Raw genomic sequence first — 14,263 nt, 5'->3', positions numbered from 1 at the left:
GTCAAATTTGAGAAACCACGAACTGCATAGTGCATGATACTTAACATAGTAAGGATGTAGAAACATGGCTTTTCACACTGAACAGTTAATTCAGTTTTGTCCTGACTGAGAAAATAGTGTTATCTAATGGCTAGAAGGTATGCCAGTGAAGTGTAGAGTACTGTAAATAAGTAAATATTGTTTTGATTCTAAACTCAGATTGAATTAATATATTGTTTTATATCTTTGTTGTGTTAAACATATTTAAAAATACTAAAATAAAATATTTGAAAGATGACAAATGCTTGATTTATTTTATATGCAAAATGATGGCTCATTGTCTCTGTTAGCACTGTGACTGAAAGTATTCCTGAGCATAGGTGTGATGGTGTTTTGAGGTCATTCTCCAGTATGGAATGACGTCATACTTCCATACTTCCAGTATGGAAGTAAGCAATGCTGACAAAATATAATTGGCACATCCTGTGGCAATCTGTTACAAGTATGTGCTTATACTTCAAATCGTTTCTGGAGAAGTAACTGTTCTGGGTGATGCAGGAATTAGAGGTTTACAGCTGTGGTCTTAAGTTTGCAGCTACCTATAAGGGGTTTGTTTTATCTTCTGGCACTGATCTGTGACAGGTTCTGGTAAAATTCTTGGTTTTCCCTGGAACAGGGAAACAGCCACCAAATACTAAATTCCTGTTGCTGTCAAAATTGTACTGAAGTTTGATACTAGGATAGAATAGGTACTCACTGGACTGTTCACAGAAATAATTTGACTTGTGCAAAATATTGACAGGCAATTTTGTTAACAGTTCTATTTTTTTTCTAATAGCATTCTTAGTTTATCAAAAGATTCTTTTCAAGTTCTAATGCCACAGAGTGCAAGATAGATTTTAAAGAGGCAATGCTTTTCAAACAAGGATTCATCATTCAATTTAAATATAAAAAACAGTTCACTTTTCTCCCCTCTCACTCTGCTATATGAAGTCATCAAAACTGAATCTGTCTCTTGATTACTGATAGATTCTGAAGTACTCTAATTGAAGGTTAATAGCCCTAAAAAGAAAGGGCAGAGAGGAAGTACAGTAACACTGTAACACTTACAGTAACACTGAAGAAGGGTCTTCAGGCAATGTAGGGAATAGCAATTCATAAATACTGTGAAAGAGAGTGAAGAATGAACTTTGTGTGGAGTGCACAAGAGTATTCAAGAGGTGACTGTCCACTAAGGAGTCCCTCATGTGAGTGGAAGCACTGGAAAAGGGCTGATAACATTAACCTGCAATTTTGCTGGATTTTGCAACTTCATTGAAAATCTAATCATGAAGGCCCCTTCCAGAGTTTTTTTTATTCAAATTATTTCATGATGTTAGGGGTTTGTGGGGTTTTTTTCGGCAAAGTTAAACAGATAAGACTTTTGTATTCTAATGGCACTTCAAAAAAATTTCTTGGTGTTTTTTTTTTAGGAAGGGAAGTTTGTGATACTGAATCTGTACAGAACAATAAGCTGATGTGACTGTTGTTTACAGAGGAATGAAAACTGTGACACATTGTAAAAACTGTTTTGTGTATGATTGTGCCAGAAATACGAGTGATGTGCCCATCTTCCCCTGCTCCAAGGTAAGAACTAAGCTCTGTTTAATGTTAAGGCAGACAGTCAAGGGAGCAAGTCCTGCTGGAGGAGCAGGACTGTGGCAGTGCTGTGCCCCAAAGGGCCTTTCAGAAGCACACTTGAATTGTTTACTCCAAGTGGCATTTTGACCTACAAACGAGCCCAAGTTATGGAGAGAGAAGGCAGCAATAAAAATATAAAGCACAAGCTTCATCTTCTGTAAAACCACAAATATTGTTTTGCATCAGGCTCCAGCCAAACTAAATTGTCCTCAGTGCCCAGATTAGGCCTGGGTTCTTGCAGTCCTGGTTTTGCTTCCCAGTGGGTCCCAGTGCACCTTAGCAAGCTCTGCCTTCTCCTGTGAGACACTGACTAGGCCTTGGAGGGTGCTGCCGTAGTTCAGTTTCCTGATGAATGATTTGAAGGTGTGCTCTCCTGCTCCCACACCAGCAAACAGCTCTGCAGGGCACTGCTCAGCACCAGTGCTCCTCAAGAGGACAGCAAAGTTTGTTAGCAAGTGCTTTAATGAGGCTGCCAAAAAGTGATTCAGTCTATGAGTAACCGGGTTGCAGGGTACTTGGCCAAAGGCTCTACCTCTAGTTTCTGTCCTGCCAATTAAAAATAGCCCCCTGGCTCATGCCCGGGGATGTAACAGCCCTACATGAGACAGGTGCAAGCTGTCAGTCAGGAGGCTGGAAATACCTAGAAAAGCATCTGCTGTCCTGCAGGGTCCATGAGATGATCAAGAGGAGAGGGCAAAGGGAAAAGGAGAGCAGTTTGCGGCAGGCTCTGCTAAAGGCAGCCCTTGCTGAACACCTCTGGTCGTTCTGGAGACAATTCCTTCCCAAAGGTGCTCTTCTCTTTGGTTCTTCTGGTTTTCCCTTAATTGGGCTGTTTCCCCGAGTTGTGGATTGCTGCAGCTGAACACCAGAGCATTGGTAAAAGGCTGATGTCTGCTTCTGGCAAGCTGGAACATGGAGCACCACCCAGGTGCTATCTCTGCCCCAGCACTGCAGAAATGCTGCGTTGATGATTTAGGCTGGGATTTGGGCAGCGGGGACAGGCTGGTGTGAAGGCATGACCGAGTCAGGGCTGGACTGATGTGCACACTGGCCTCGGGCGTTATCTCTACCGCATTCAAATGCACCGGAGTTAATTTCAAACCTGCCCTAGCGGGTGTGGTTCACAGATGGTTCACAGCCTATCTCATTTTCACTTTCCAGGGGGATGTGGACTTCATCATCTGATGGCTGTTAATTTGCTCTTGGTTTTCTACATACTATTTATAAGTACAAATCCTTGCTCTGCTTTTCCTATGGCATGGGAGAACTGGCAATGAATGACAGAATAGCCCAGACCACTGCAGCACCACGGGAAGGTGCAGGATCTTCCCTGCCAGCACACAGTGTGGTGAGCATGTCATCCAGAGGAAGAGCAAGCCTGAGCTCATCTTTATGCTCATTTACCTAGATGTTCAAAGTTCAGTTCCAGCTAATCCAGTGCTTCCGTATCAGATGTAGGAAGAATTTACACCTAGAACTGCACAAAGATTGAGGACCTGTCTCTCTTCTTTGACTTAATCTAAAGAAATCCCCCACACAAGGCTAATTGTCATTATATGACATTGTCATTGTCATTCTTGTTTCAGCTCTTAAGAGGCACTGGCCACCAGTCCCAGCTGTGCAAGATTTGGGAATTTAAACCCACTTGGATCCTGGGGCAGTAGGTGGTTGGGATGCAGGTCCCTGGTATCTCAAATGCCAGTCTGACCACTGAAGAGCTGTGAGAATTCATTTTCAGGCAGGTAAAAAAGTTGCTAGCTTAGAAAGAAGGATTTCTTACTTCCCTTTGTAAGAAATGAAGAAGCTTAACTGAGGGTGGACTGACAGATATATAAATTCATCAGTGTTTCTGGAGACATTTATCAGGAGTAAAATAAAGGTATTTTGGGTTCTCTAATCAAGAGTGCTGACTTTCTTAAAGATTTTATCTTAATGGTTAGTAATATGTGGTGCTCTTGAAATGTTTTTTATGTTTTAGATCACTAAGAGGAGTTTAGTTTTCTCTAAAGATTTTTGTACATTAATGCTCCCAAGTGCAGAAAAGAAAAGACTGAAGTTGACTTGGATTCAGATCCATATTTTCATGATTGCCTCCCCTTCTTTTCTTCCCTTAATCAAAGAATTCTTAAGAAAAAGCTTGTACAGCATTATCCATCTTCTAATCATCATGCCTGGCATATTGTCCTGCCAGATCTGTGCTAGGCATGAACTAACTTGTCAGCTTGCTACAAACACAGGCAGGGTAACTAAGGAGTACCACCCTATTTAGATAAAGAAATCTAAGATGAGGTGTGGCTGACATGGTTGCTGGGTCTTCCAGGAAAGACCTGTGGGGAATCTCATGGCAAAAACCTCCGAATCGTGCTCTCAGGCTGAGGATCCCGTCTGGCACAAACCTTGTGTGCTGCTACATCCTTTTTGCTGCCTGAGTATAGGCCAAAGGTGAAAGATTTTTGGAAGGCCTTTTCGTCTGGCAGAAGTGATTAATGGAAAGCAGACGGCCAGCAGATCAGAAAAACAGCTTGAGTGCCAGGATCCTGCCAAAAGAAGTATTCTTGTGCATTAGGATTACTGAGCACTGGCTTTTGTCACTTGAACATCTGTATCCTGCTCTGAGGATTTCAAAGCACATCTGAGATTCATCCTCTTGGAAAATGAAAGTCCCAGGCATGCCAAAGATTGCAGTGGGCTTAATCAGACAAGCCTATTATATTGCCCTGGCTTCTCAGAGAGCCTATTTAAAATAGTGAGAATATCTTCAATCAGTCACCTATATATAAATTCCCTCAGCTGTAAGAAATCAGGACTATAATGAAAGAAAATAAACACATTACTAATAAAGCTGTCTATTTGTGCCTACAATAAAGAGCTGAGTAAAAATAAAAAAAAAATAAATAAACAAAACCCCAAAACAAAACCCAATCTACTCACTCCCAACCCCCCAAAAAACCCCAAAAAACAAGAGAGAGAGAGAAAAACAAAGTGTATGCAATTGTTCTTGGTCCCACGCATCGTGCAGTCTAAGCCAGCTCACAGAAGCCTGGTGAGCTGGGAGCTGCTGGCAGTGCCAGCTGTAGAGGCATGGAGAAGACAAGGCATGGATTGATTGGCAGGTTGGATACTGCAGAGAAAGGCCAGGGAGGCAGATGTATCAGAAAGCATCCACAGCAACACTTCACACTACTTTCCCTGCAACTTGTGTCAGAAGAAAGCTGCCAAGTATATGGAAAATGATGCTGGAGGCATGAAATCCTGGAACAGAATGTCCCCCTGCCAGGAACGACCACAGCTCAGCTGACATAGCCCAGGATGAAGTCCTACACAATATGACTCATGTTATATTTGGCACTCAGTGCAGCTAATTTTATGCTATGTACTGAACAAATGTTAACAGCCATATAATGGCACAAAGTTCAGAGGCTCACTGTATCTCTGAATCAGCCATCCTGGACTGGGCTCCTGGATACACAGCCTGGAACTGCATTTGATTAATGCAAAAACCATCTTTATTGTAGGAATTTTGTTTCTGTTACTTTTTCATAACCTGAGATATTGTCAAAAATATTGGCTATCACAGGGTTTGATTTTCAATGGGTAGATTCTTCAGCCCTTCCAGGCTTAAAAGTGTTTGAAAAATCCCATTTTGTTCACACTTGCAAAGTGTAGATATTTCCATTTACTGCTACTGGGTGAATTTTCAGTGATGACAGGACCCTGGATGATGATGCCATCAAGCTGAGTCATGTTAGGCTGCAGCTTGATGAGCTGTTTCCTGTGTCTAAACAGAGCCGAGATCTCCATGTAAAGTATCTTGCAAGCTTTATCTTTGTCATTCTCTAGCTTCTATTTTAATGTTCTGTATAATAAATCTTATATTCTTATCTTCTGATCTCATAACAACTTTCTCCTATGAATATCTAATCTTGGTGGATGAATCTAGTACATTGAAGGATGACTTTTGGGTAGCTGCTGATTTAATTATACTGGAAATGCAGCATTGCTAACACCAACCATGGCACTCCCTGCACAGCTGAATCTCTATTACTTCTATTACTTGCAACCTTGGTACAGCATAATAATTTTTTCCTTTTTTTTTTTTTTCTCTCTGAAAGAATTAATATATCTAGGTTATTCTATTTAGTAGCTTTCTATTTCAGTCATAAGAAGTTATAAATTTTGTCTCTCTTACTGGGAGAAATAGGGAGAAGCTGTACTGATAAAGAAAGTTGAAGCCTGACTCAGAACTAAAATTACTGTGGCTTGGTTGAATCTCCAAGCCTGTCTGCAAGAAGAATAGAACTAGTGAAGTAAAATAAGATTTTTTTTTTTTTTAATCTTTTCCACAGGATTACCTGAGGTGGGATAACTTAAAACAGTTTGGCACATGGGACTGAAGAGCTAAGAAGTCAGATTAAGTGCAAATAAGACAATAGAAAGGAAAGTTTCTGAGTTTCTCAACTCCTGGAATGTACAAAAGTCAAATATCCACTTACTGAACCATACCAAAACCATTTCCATTTCTTAGTTTCATGGGCCCTGTCAGACAAAAATGTGTGGATTCACACAAGGAGACCCTTGGATATGCTGGATGACTATAATACTCCAGTGTCATTGTGACTTAGGAAGCATTACTAAGCTGTTGATAATACCTGCATAATACATTTGTACACAACCACTACAGAACAGCAAGGTTTATAATATGTTCAATAATTTTCTAAAATGTGGGAAGCTATTTAAGAAAAAATGCTCAACTTGTTTCAAAATACATATTTTCACAACATTCATGAACTTAAATATGCAGTGTGTACCTAAGTTTTTATCTAAATGTAATTGGAATGTGAAGTTTAAGTGCACATAAAAATGTATTGAATAGAATTGTAGTTCCTTGTTATATTCTAGTTCTTAAGGTTATATTTTCTCTTTGGATCGTGTGAGTTGCCTGGAAACTTTCATCCTGGGTCTGAAAACACCCTACCACAAAACTTTATCTCTACATGACAAAAATGGAGCAAAGGCTCACTTCTCTCTCTGAAAGGACTCCTTCCTTATGATCACTCCTTATGATCAATGACCATGTGCTATTTCTCTATATATGTCCTGGCTAGCCTCTTAATGTTTATTGCTTCCTTAATCTGTTGCTGGGTTAATTGAATCATTGGCCCATGTCCTGCTGTGAATGCCATCAAGAGACAGAGGTCTGTTTGGCTGGCAGCTCCCAGTGACATTTTTGAGAAATATGTATTTTGTGGATCATTACTTGCAGATCTTTGTCCTAAAGATCTGTTTTGGGCTCTGGTTGTAAGTGACACAGATGAAGTGAGTGGCACTGAAATTTTCCACAGCCTGCACCTGTGAACCCATCTGCAACCACACACTATCCATTTTGCCCAGCACAGGCTTTTCAAGTCTCTGCAGCATATTGTATCTGAAAGCCAGCAATTTTTAGCAACAACTACTTCTACTAGTAGGCAGTAGTGTCAGACAAATGTCTCTCCAAACCATAGCATAGGAGAATTTTTTTTAAATGCCTGAATTTAAAAATGTGGTGAACATGCTCTCAGGGTATGATATAGGTGTGCCTAGACACCTCTTCCTTCCAAACAGAAAAAGGACAGCTAGGAAGTTGTTTAGTTTTATTTTAGAATGGTGCATGATTTCTCCTGATGGTTTGGTTGTATACAAATTATACAGCCTCTTTAGACTGTGATATGTCATATTCTTGTATTCTGTCTTGTTATCTTTGAATGTGGAGGATTTTAGTGTGTGTAGATTTTTAAGCAATATCTTATCTATCTTTCTATTATATGCTGTGTTAGTTTTACACCTGGGTATGCAAGTTTTTCAATGTGACATTAAAAAATAAAAGTTGTAGTTATGTAAGAGTTGGAAAGCAGGACAATTTTTTCAATGTTCACTTTTTGCTGGGCTATACAAAAGAGGTCAGTGTCATAACTCCCATTTTGCAGGAGGACAAAGAGTCCTAAAGAGAAGTGAAATTAATTGCTAGAGGTAAACCTGTAGTAAAGTCCTGATTTCTTCATTTTTGTCAGCAAACACCTTTGCCCTCATTCCTGTCACAGTTCATTATCTCCTTGTATTAGTATTTATTTGTGCTTCTGTCTGTCTGCCTTTGGTTTATACACCCTTTTCTCTTTGCTCTTGAACACAGAAAGCATTTAGAGTTCTTATGCTCCTGAATGGTTACCTGTAGAGACTTTCTGTTCTGCTCATAGCCACAGCCAAATTTACAGTGCAGGGTTAAATTGTAGAAATCTCATTTCACTGTTTCAGCTGTGGGATGCAGCATGCACAGGTGCTTCAGGGAGATGGTTTAGACCAATTATATTAAGTGCAGAGATTAAGCACATGCCTCCATCAGTACACCCTTAACAGAAATCAGTTGCCAGACTGTACCAGGGGAGATCCCTCTGAAGTTTATAGGTTGAGTGGGTAAGTTTTATCAAACAGCATAAGGGGCAATTCTTTCATGTGGTATCTGAAATACCTCAACATAGAATGCACAGAGCCCTCTCAAATTATATTAAGAACTATTTCAATTGGCCAAACAGCATTTTTCCCTTATAAAGCACTGAACATTTTGATCAAAACTTCTGAAAACACATTCTAACTTACACAAATTTCTGGACTAGAACCTCCAATGTGAATAGATAAAAATGAATCAATGAAACAAGGTATTACTAAAGTAAGACATTTTACTGGTGGTGATTAGGTGGATCAAATTATAAGAACCACTGTCATCAGCTCTGCTGCACTGAGTCCAGCACTGAGCACCTGGACTAGAACATGATTGTACATACACAGTCAAATTTCTGTGTAAGAGGAAAATCCAACCCAAGTCCTTTTCTTTGTGTGTGTGTGAGGGTGTGTGTTCTATTACATTCAAAAGAAAGTGCAGCCCTTAAAGGACTGAATGAGTCAAAGCTGCTGGCAAAGTTTCCTTACTTTCCACATGCAGTGGAAGAGTGTGGACCGTACAGTTTTTCAAGGAAATCATGCAGGCAGAAAAAGTAATTAATTCACGACTTTTATATTTGTTAACATGATTGCTGTCGGAATAGAGCTGCAGATAAATGACTTCCTCTGGGTTTGTCCTATCAAGACAAGCCTCTCTTCCCAGAGAAGGGAAGCTTGCCCCGGTTAAACTGCGGCTGATCACAGACCAGCTTTTCGCTCAGCTCCATCCATCCGGCTGCGCTGGGGGCTGTGCGGGAGCGCTGTGTGCCCTCCGGCACGCCAGCCTGGTTTCAGAAGGACGGTGCCAGGAGCTCCGTCGCTGTGTCCCCTCCCCAGGCCCGTGTCAGCGCTGCCAGCTCCGCCCGGGCGGCGCAGGGAAGCCCGGCCTCCGCTGCAGGGCGGCGCCCGGGAATGGCCGGGAACGAGCGCTGGGAGAGGGCCGGGAATGCAGCGCAGGGCGCCCGTGCCCGGCCGCCACTTCACCCTTATCTCCGTGGGCCCGTGGGACCAAACTGGGTCACCCCACACTCCTTAAGGCGTGCGGCGGCCGGTCCCGCCCGCTCAGGCCCCGCATCGCACCAGAAGCCAAAGGCGACAGCGCGGCAGCCGCTGGCCAGCTCGGCCTCGTCCTGTCACACAGGACCCCCATCCTTCCACAGCACCCCCATCCTTCCACAGCACCCCCATCCCTCCCACAGCACCCCAATCCCTCCCACTGCACCCCAATCCTTCCACAGCACCCCAATCCCTCCCACAGCACCCCCATCCCTCCCACTGCACCCCCATCCTTCCCACTGCACCCCCATCCTTCCCACTGCACCCCCATCCTTCGCACAGCACCCCCATCTCTCCCACTGCACCCCCATCCTCCCACTGCACATCTGCTTCCCGGAGTCCCCCTCTTTCCTTGTTCAATGACCCACCAATCTCCCTTCCCGCCCAGGAGGGTGGTGCCTTTCGGCCCCGGAGCTAAGGCACGTTCCTGCCCGAGCTCAGCCAGCCTGGCCCGGCTGGAGCTTCCTCCCAGCCCGAGCCATCGAGGCAGGAGCTCCGGTTCCACAGCCTGAACCCCTCCAGCCTGGCTGCTGAGAATGGCCTGCCATCACCTGCCACGCTTGTAAAGCTACAAACACGCACCTTAGAAAGAGAGGAGACCTTAAGAAAGACCTACTTTCAGGGAGAAATTGATTGAAGTGCAGATTGGTATGACAGCAAATATTATTAAGATTTTAGCTTTGTTAATTTTATAAGAAGGAAACAGTCCTTCAAAAGCAAATGGCCTAAAACATGTGCTGTTAACTGTAGAGATGCTCTCAGGTTTGGAGCTGTGCATCAGAGCAGTTTACAGCAAAGACCATCACCAGAATACTCTGAGCACAATAAGGACACCCTGTAAATAATGTGAAAGGTTGTGAAGCCAGGGCAGCACTTTGTTTTCTCAGAGAGGGATTTGCCTGGGGACAAGCTGTTTTTTATTCCCTCTCTCCAAGCCCCTTTCTGAACACAGTACAAAACTCTTGGGCACGGTCCTGTGCATTTTCCTCCTCCATGGCTCAGCTTTGCTTTGTTATTTACAACATTTAGGTTTAACCCTGGAGTGGCTTCAGTGAGAGACAAGGCCATAAAAACATTGCCCAACAACTTGTGTCCCTCACTGGGTCAACTATACAAGGAGAAAAGCAGTGTTGTGGAGGCAATCAAATTATTTTCAGCAAGGCAAATACAGGTCTGTTGCTCTGCAGTATAATTCCTTTGCTGTAAAGTGCCCTGGGCTTTCTGAGACATATAATCCTCATTCAACTTCTTACAAAAAACTTGAGATAATTGAAAATTTGTAACCTTTAAACTAAGTGCCATGCATCCGTTTGACAAAGTAACTGTTACAGCCTTTGCCACCAGCAGAAATGTCAACAGTATAGCACAAATGAGTAGCTGGTCTCATATTTATTCCAGGTGAGAACTATTGCACCAATCTCTCAAACCTATTGTTCCACATAAGTGATTTGGGACACTGGGCGTATCTCTTCGAGTTTCTCAGTGAGATTTGCATTAATTGCTGTGTTTTGTTTACAGGTCAGCATTTGATTGTGTGATTGCCACTCCCTTTCTCGGATTTTTCTCGGATTTTTCTCGGATTTTTCTCCCTGCAAGGAATTAAGCCTATTAATTAATTTGTTTCAGGGTGTCAGGACACCTGATAGTCAGTAAATATATCAGGAAGATAAAAAATGTCTAACTCTCCTTGAAGATAAAAAACCCCCTACAACAACAAAAAATCCCAAGGCAATGAAAACTACCAGAAAATTTATGTAGTTGTAAGGTGCTTTGTGTCTCCATTAGTCTTAGCAGAGACTGCAAACAAGTTGGTTTCCTTGTTGATTTTCTCAAATTTGATTTCTGTTTACTTTCTCAGCCCTAAAATCACTGGTTAATATTAGCTGGTGTTCCTCTGAGCTAAGTTATTATCTCTATTGGATTATTTAAATGCGTTAGCTCTGTGTGGACCTGTTTTAAGTGTGTCTTAGAATCTGGTTTTAGTTAAACTTCTTCCTAGCAGTTTAAGTTAAAATGAATGAAAGTTACTTAAAACTGCTTAGGAAAAAAATGGAAAGGCATTAAGTCTGTCTGTCTAAAGGATCCTGGCAGTATGGGCCTCTGCTGGTTGCCCTCTTAGGGCTTTCCTGGTTTGCTTATGGATAGTTGTAGGGTATCAAACAAAAGGTGAAGACAATCTAATATCCCTGCCTCTGGGATGATGCAGTGAGCAATGACTTAGGCAGCACATATCTATAAGAAACAGTGTAAGAATAGGATAAACTTAAATGATACCTCCATTTGCAACTCAGGGATTTTCTGACTCCAAACAGGTTATACAGCCATATGCAATTCTTGAGTGGTTTAGTAATTAGTAATCCTTGCTGGATTTCTCGTCCACAAGCTTGTCTAGTTTCCCCTGGAGCCCATATAAACATTTAGCTTCTTGTGTCAGGTAATTCCACTGGATTGTACTCATTTGTAGAAAAAAACCTTGGCTTTGTTTGTTCTGAATTTGTTTCTTGATAACTTCAAATATTTTCCACCCTTTCCCTGCTGGTTACACTTTCATAATCTCTGCTATGTCCCTTAAATCGGCTTGTTTCAGAATGAGGAGTCCTGAATCACTTAGCTGTTCTCTGCTAGACCTTCTGTAAGGCTTCAACTGAAGGTCTGTATCCAGGGGAGAGAGCAAACAATGACTTCAGGCTCATGTCGGAAGGGAACATAAGTTATCTGAACTGTTTGGTGCACACTGGTAGATACTGTAGCCACTTGCTCTCCTTTTGTTGTTCACATGCACTACTGCAGTAATTGTGATTATGAACAGTGGAGAGAGAAGCAAAGTTTGTGTTCAAATGGCAGTAATCTTATGGGTTTACAACCTGTGAGTTATTTTTCTCAAGTGGCACTAGTAAAGCATGTGACTCTGATGTCAGCTACACATAAATATGGCAGTATTCATACAAAATGTTAACAGTTCAACTTCAACTGGCCCAAAAACCAGAAAGCTGCTGAATTCCAATAGAAAACCAGCCCATTCAGAGGAAGTGCACCTGCACAGGAAGTGTGTGCACTAAATGGTATGAGATCACTAAGAAAGGCCCAGAGTAATTCAAGGCTTGCTATTGCAGGCCTGAAGCTGTGCCTTTTTGGTGCTCTGAGCTTTAGCAGATATGCTGAGAGAAATAAAGTATGGTTGGAAGAGGCAAGGGTGGCAAGAGTGAGTAAAAAACACTGGCAGGCAGAGGCTGCTACTGTGGAATCCTGGAATGGAGTAATGCAGAGGAGTTTGTGTGCTGTTGTCTATCTCAGATTATTTCTTTTGCCTTGTCTCACAAAGCAAGTGATCCATTGCTTTTTTTTTTTTTTTTTTTTCTTTTTTTTGCTTTTTTTTTTTTTCTTTTTTCTCAGGGTGGGGTAGTAATTGCTTTCCTAGATTGCTAAAAATAAAACAAAACCATTATTAAAATATTATCTTTAAAGGAAAAAAAAAGGCAGAATGCTGATGTCTCCTATAAGCAACTGAACTTTTATTCAGAATGGATTTATAGGACTGGTATGAATAATAAATGCATGTCTTTAAATAATGAGCAAACTATTCCACAGCCTATTTTTGCTTAATCAGATCTGTCTTTATTCCTAATGTATGTTTCCATGTGCAATAAGACACTCTGGGTTTATTTTCCTACTGTTATTTTCTCAATATGTGGCTTTACTTCTTGATTCATCAACACATATCTACCTGTGCAATACCAAACTGTCTTATTTAAAACTCAAAAAGAAACATCTCTTGGGTCTTTTGATGTGAAAGCATTGGACTTGCGCACACACACACACACAAAATCTGTTGCTTATCTTTTGATATAACAAGCAGGTGCTGACTGGCATTATGTTGGGCCTTGCTGCTAATCTGCTGTCTTCTTAATAACCTGGAAAATTACTGTTGTACCATATGTTCTGGAAAATTAATTGTGCTATTATGTATTTTTCATATCACAACAATATACTTTTTATTTGCAAATGAATTTTACTTTCTTGGGGAATTTGAGATCATATCATAATCCAAGCAAGGAGAGAAGAATATTAATTTTAGAAATGGCTATCATGTAGTTCCTTGGCCTTGCAATGGCGTGCATTGGTGACTCGGCGATTCCTCCTGCAGAGCTGTGCAGTGGCTGCTGTGCAACAGCCGTGCGCCTGTGCTCTCCAGCTATGATTTATGGTCAGACAGCACTATCTAGGAAAGGTTTCTGAGGGTTATTGCTGTTCTTGGCCTGAGAGACGCTGCACTTCTATGGCGGAAGCCCGCGGGTGGTGACTGGAAGAAGTAAAAAAGGAACTTAGGCAATTGGAAAGTGTGTGGTAATTTGTCCGCAGGAGGCAGCAAGCTTTGTTAGACGGAGTACAAGTGCCAGAGCAGCAATGGCACAGCCATGTGCGGGGTGTCCCCGTGTCGGTGTCCTTCAGCACAGCAAGAGAGGTGCGGTGTGCTCAGTGGCACTGGCACAGCAAAGGCGAGCAGCGCTGAGAGCGATGCAGGGCCCGGCGCTCTGCGGGCGCTGCTCCCTGTAGAAGTGAAAGGGCTCCTGGGGTTGTGAGGAGCAGGGGCTGCGCCCGGCAAGCGCCATGGGCACAAAGGCCCCGGCTCTCCGCGGCCCAGCTGAGGAGCTCCCCCAGCCCGCGGGCGAAGGCGGGAGGCGGCTGGGCCCTGGAACAGTGACCGGCAGTTTCTGGGGAAGGGCAGCGGCGCACGGCTCCTGCTGGTGTACAGCCGAGTGCCGCCCATCGCCAAGGGGAGAACACCGCCCCGCAGCCCCAGGGCGTACAGCTCCCGGGTGTGGCCGCTCGGGCCGCAGCGGAACCCCTCCTGTCCCGCGGGCGGCTCCGCCCGCTCTGCGCACAGCGGCCCCGCGTGGCCCCGCCCCTCCGCAGGCCCCGCCCCTCGCAGGCCCCCGCCGGCGCCGGGGCTGCCCGCCCTAGCGCCTGCCGGGCCGCGGCGCCGCCGTCAGGCTCCTGGCCCGGGGCCGCGGCGCCGCCCGCCGCTGCCGAGCTCTGTGCTGCGAGCCCCGCCGCCTCCCGCGGGGCGGGTGGT

Source organism: Oenanthe melanoleuca, chromosome 6 (assembly GCF_029582105.1).
Source record: "Oenanthe melanoleuca isolate GR-GAL-2019-014 chromosome 6, OMel1.0, whole genome shotgun sequence".
NCBI classification, from domain to species: domain Eukaryota; kingdom Metazoa; phylum Chordata; class Aves; order Passeriformes; family Muscicapidae; genus Oenanthe; species Oenanthe melanoleuca.
This window is presented reverse-complemented; position numbering follows the sequence as displayed.